Raw genomic sequence first — 6,000 nt, 5'->3', positions numbered from 1 at the left:
AAAGTAGCAGGATAAAGGTCAGCACTGTCTGAGAGCAAAGTAGCAGGATAAAGGTCAGCACTGTCTGAAAGTAAAGTAGCAGGATAAAAGTCAGCACTGTCTGAGAGCAAAGTAGCAGGATAAAGGTCAGCACTGTCTGAAAGTAAAGTAGCAGAATGTATTAATGACAGAATAAAGGTCAGCGCTGTCTGAAAGTAAAGTAGCAGAACGTATTAATGACAGAATAGAGATCAGCGCTGTCTGAAAGCAGAAGAGGACAAGGTGCAGACTGGCGTTTGGGAGGAGGCAAGGATAAATCAAAATGGCGGACAGAGCTCACAACCTGAAGTTGTCGGACTCCGTGTTGTGGGGGTAAAAGTGACGAACCGAACGGTGGGGTGAACGGGAAAGCCGATCTCAACTTTGATGTTTCTGCTACCTTTGGTTTTAACGGAAACCCGCGTTCCGATCTAAGCTGCTGTCACGCGATTCCCGTACGGGCTTTCTCTCTCTCCTGTTCGATTCACTGTGGCACGGGTCGCTGCCCAAATCAAGGTGGTTGGCTTTGCAGAATCAGTGCAGCTCGGACAGGCAGTCAGCGTGCTGTCTCGATCCGAACGATCCTCGTCTTGTCGGTGGGCGAGTTGTCGGGCGTTCCGTCCAGGATTTGTGCTGGCCTGTCCGGCTGAAGGAAAAAACACAAAAGCCCGGGAATACGACACAAGGACGGAGGTTAGTGATGCCACGTCGCTGCACCGCCCGATAGCCAGCCAGAACGATACTGGAGCCCCTGAGAACGAGTCAAAAGAGCCGTTAGCATCCCCTGCCCTGTGCTACGTCCTCCTCCTGCCACACACAGAGGCTGGGACTGGGGAACTGCAGCTCCAATCCCCGCAGAACACCATTCTCCACCCGCTGTCGTGCGAGGAAATACTGTCCGGACTTTCTGCTTCGAATCTTGTAACCAGTTCGCCCTCCTGACTCAACGCTCTCCGGCTGCACTCGACTCCCGCTCCCTTCTGGGAGTCTAAATACCTTGCATCTACTGTGTTACCCTTAACGGCCCTCGCTGTTGGGTCATAACTGGCCCGACTGAAAGTGCCTTCTGTTCTGGAAATGCCGGTGTTGGACCGCAGTGGACAAGAGGTCACACCACACCAAGATGTCACAGAATAACAGTACCCCTACAGTACAGAAAGAAGCCATTCCGCCCATCAAGTCAGTGCCAACAACAATCCCACCCAGATCCTATCCCCAAATATTTAGCTTGCTAATCCAACTGACACTAAGCGACAATTTAGCACAGCCAATCCGCCTAAACCGCACATCTTTGGACACTAAGGGACAATTTAGCACGGCCAATCCACCCTAACCTACACATCTTTGGACACTAAGGGACAATTTAGCACGGCCAATCCACCCTAACCTACACATCTTTGGACACTAAGGGACAATTTAGCACGGCCAATCCACCCTAACCTACACATCTTTGGACACTAAGGGACAATTTAGCACGGCCAATCCACCCTAACCTACACATCTTTGGACACTAAGGGACAATTTAGCACGGCCAATCCACCCTAACCTACAGATCTTTGGACACTAAGGGGACAATTTAGCACGGCCAATCCACCCTAACCTACACATCTTTGGACACTAAGGGACAATTTAGCATGGCCAATCCACCCTAACCTACACATCTTTGGACACTAAGGGACAATTTAGCATGGCCAATCCACCCTAACCTACACATCTTTGGACACTAAGGGACAATTTAGCACGGCCAATCCACCCTAACCTACACATCTTTGGACACTAAGGGACAATTTAGCATGGCCAATCCACCCTAACCTACACATCTTTGGACACTAAGGGACAATTTAGCACGGCCAATCCACCCTAACCTACACATCTTTGGACACTAAGGGACAATTTAGCACGGCCAATCCACCCTAACCTACACATCTTTGGACACTAAGGGACAATTTAGCACAGCCAATCCACCCTAACCTACACATCTTTGGACACTAAGGGACAATTTAGCATAGCCAATCCACCCTAACCTACACATCTTTGGACACTAAGGGACAATTTAGCACGGCCAATCCACCCTAACCTACACATCTTTGGACACTAAGGGACAATTTAGCACGGCCAATCCACCCTAACCTACACATCTTTGGACACTAAGGGACAATTTAGCACGGCCAATCCACCCTAACCTACACATCTTTGGACACTAAGGGACAATTTAGCATGGCCAATCCCCTTAAAAGTAAAACAAGTATATTAGTCACAAGTAAGGCTTACATTAATACTGCAATGAAGTTATTGTGAAATTCCCCTAGTTAAGAACATAAGAACATAAGAAATAGGAGCAGGAGTAGGCCACCTAGCCCTTCGAGCCTGCCCCGCCATTCAATAAGATCATGGCTGATCTGTCGTGGCTCAGTTCCACTTTCCCGCCCTCTCCCCATAACCCTTAATCCCCTCTCTTATCAAGAACCCATCAACCCGCTTCTTAAAAATATTCCACACTCCGGCATCAGTTCGGGTCAATGCCCCTAACCTACACGTCTTTCGGACTGAGAGGAAACCCACGCAGGCATGGGGAGAATGTGCAGAATCTGCACAGTGACCCAAGCTTGGAAGCGAATGTAGCACGGCCAATTCACCTAACCTGCACATCCTTGGACACTAAGGGACAATTTAGCATGGCCAATTCACCTAACCTACACATCCTTGGACACTAAGGGACAATTTAGCATGGCCAATTCACCCTAACCTACACATCTTTGTACACCAAAGGGCAATTCAGCACGGCCAGTCCACCCTGCAAATCTTTGGACTGTGGGAGGAAACCCACACAGACGTGGGGAGAACGTGCACACTCCGCACACTGAGCCAAGCCGGGAATCGAACCCGGGTCTGAGGCAGCAATGTTAACCACAGTGCCTGCCCACAGATTTATTTGAAATCACCAACCTTTGGAGCGCTGCTCCTTGCATCAGGTGAAATCTCGTGACCTCTCATCTTATGTTCTGTCGGATTTCTATCAAATTAACTTGCGTTTCCTCGATTGTAGGAGATTGAGGGATGGTGGAATCACGGAGTTTAAGGTGATTAAAGGATTCAAGAGGGTCGATCGAGGGAAACTATTTCCTCTGATGGTGGTGGGGAGGGGGAAAGAGAGTCCGGAAAGAGTGGGTGGTAGAACCTTATAATGAGAGGCAGGCCATTAAAGGAGGAAATACTTGCTCACACAAAGGGGAGGGGAAAATTTGGAACATTCTCCTTCGAAAAACATCGAGGAAGAAGCGAGAAAGGATTATTTGGAGGTCTCAATGCTGAAATTTTAGATAGTCTTACATGTAATGCATTTTTGGAAGGTCTAATACAGATCGGAAATATACAGTAAATGGCAGAACCCTTCACAGTATTGATAGGCAGAGGGATCTGGGCGTACAGATACACAGGGTCACTGAAAGTGGCAACGCAGGTGGAGAAGGTAGTCAAGAAGGCATACGGCAATGCTTGCCTTCATCGGCCGGGGCACTGAGCTTAAACATTGGGCAAGTCATGTTGCAGGTTTATAGAACCTCAGTGAGGCCGCACTTGGGAATATAGAGTTCAATTCAGGTCACCACACTACCAGAAGGACGTGGAGCCTTTGGAGAGGGTTACAGAAAAGATTTACCAGGATGTTGCCCCTGGTCTGGAGGGCATTAGCTATGAGGAGAGGTTGGAGAAACTTGGTTTGTTCTCACTGGAGGTTGAGGAGGAGACCTGATAGAAGTCTACAAGATTATGAGACAGAGTGGATAGTCAGAAGCTTTCTCCCCAGGTTGGAAGAGTCAATTACTAGGGGGTATAGGTTTTAGGTGGGAGGGGCAAGGTTTAAAGGAGATATACGAGGCAGATTTTCTTTTACACAGAGGGTGGTGGGTGCCTGGAACTCGCTGCCAGGGATACGGTAGTGAGATTTAAGGGGTGTCTTGTTAAGTACGTGAATAGGATGGGAATAGAGGGATACGGTCCCCAGAAGGGTAGGGGGTTTTAGTTCAGAGGGGCAGCACAGAGGCTTAGAGGGGCAGAAGGGCCTGTTCCTGTGCTGTAATTTTCTTTGTTCACCGGTAAGGGGGATCGAAGATTAGACAGGGTGAAGTTACAGATCAGACATGGGTAGGGAAGAAAGTCATAGGTTACAGGGAGATATTGACAGGTTGGTCAGATGGCCAGAGCAGTATTTAACCCTGAGAACGTGCGAGGTGATGCTCTCTGTCACGAGGGAGTATTTAATGGGACACTGGGAAGTTCGGAGGAACACAGGGGTACTTATTCAGAGATCCCTGCGGCAGGGCAGGTGAACAGGATAGTTAAGGCAGCAGATGGGACACTTGCTTTTACCAGTCGAGGTACGGACTATGAGGGCAGGGTGTTAATGTCGGGGTTGTACAGAGTGCTGGTGAGGCCACAGCTGCAACACCGCGCGCAGTTCTGGCCACCTCACCATCGGAAGGAGGTGACTGCACTGGAGGGGGTACAGAGGGGATTCACCAGGATGCTGCCTGGGATGGAGCATTTGTGCTACAGGGAGAGACTGGAGCAGAGAAGGCTGAGAGGGGCAATGATTGAGGTGGACCTATAGTTGAGGGGTCCATTGTGAGGGTGAGAGGCAGCAGAGGGGATTAGAGAAACAGGTTCTCACTCAGAAGGTGCTGGAAATCTGGAACGCACCGCTTGGAAAGGTAGTGGAGGCTCAAAACTGAGCAGGCACAGTGGGTTAGCGCTGCTGCCTCTCAGCGCCAGGGACCTGGGTTCAATTCCTCCGGGTGCTCTGGTTTCCCCCCCACAGTCTGAAAGATATGCATACTAGGGTACGTTGGCCGTGCTAAATTCTCCCTCAGCGTAACCCAAACAGGTGCCGGACTGTGATAACTAGGGGATTTTCACAGTAACTTCATTGCAGTATTAATGTAAGCTAACTTGTGACACTAGTAAATACTTTAAAAAATATTTGGATGAGTACTTGAAACATCATATTTCCACTCTCTCCCCCCTTCCCCGTCTCCCTCTTTCCCTTTCCTCCGTCTTTCTCTCTCCCTCTCCCTCTTTTTCCCCCATCTCAAGTGGCACAAGTTTGAGGTTGAGGGGACAGGTGGACAAATATGGCATTAGCGCCACTTTCGAGGTAACGAGTATCGATGTAGCATCATGAAGCCTTTACTGCACTTCACAACTCCATTGAGGGGCCTGACGACCTTCTCCTGCCACCCCACCCCACCCCGCCCCCCCCCCCCCCCCACCAACCTCGTCCCCCTGTCAACGAGAAACAGAAGCATCAGCAAGACAGAGAACGCATTAACGACCGAATTACCGAGAGTCCTTCTCAGCAAGCGGGGACAAGCGACTGCAGGCGAGGGTTGGTGAACCGCTCCCCTTGCTAAGGGGACAGAGCATTTAAACATTCAGATTTTTGTCAAGCCAGGGTACTAAGGGTTACGGAACCAAAGCCAGTACCCCGTCGTTAGCAGACACGCCAGCTGTGATGTCAATGAACGAGAGAATAGGTTCAAAGGTGCCATGCGGCCTCCTGCTGTTCCTTCGTGACAGAGGATAGAGACACAGAGCCCCCAGTGCAGACCCGCGGAGGCCTGCCTGACCTCCGAGGAGAGGGGTCCGGGCCCCCGGAGGGGACACCTCACGGCTGGCTCAGGGGGCCCCGAGGTTGGGGGCAGGGACTTGGCAAATGAGGAGAGAACGATTCAAACCGTTAGCAATCTTACTTTCCTTTTTATGTTATGTTCACATTTTGTTTTTTTTTCTCTTAAACCACTGGATCCAGGCTCTGATAGGCAAATACAGAACACAGAAGCAAAGAGGGAGAGAGGGAGGCGGGATGGGGTGGAGAGGATGGAGGGAGGGTGGGGGGGGGGGGGAAACAAATGCTGTACAGCGCACGGTGTGTGTGATTCCTCTGCCATCTTTACAATTCAACAGGACAATTGATTCTGTTTTCCC

Source organism: Carcharhinus amblyrhynchos, unplaced genomic scaffold (genome assembly GCF_965287045.1).
Source record: "Carcharhinus amblyrhynchos unplaced genomic scaffold, sCarAmb.v2.hapA scaffold_732, whole genome shotgun sequence".
NCBI classification, from domain to species: domain Eukaryota; kingdom Metazoa; phylum Chordata; class Chondrichthyes; order Carcharhiniformes; family Carcharhinidae; genus Carcharhinus; species Carcharhinus amblyrhynchos.
This window is presented reverse-complemented; position numbering follows the sequence as displayed.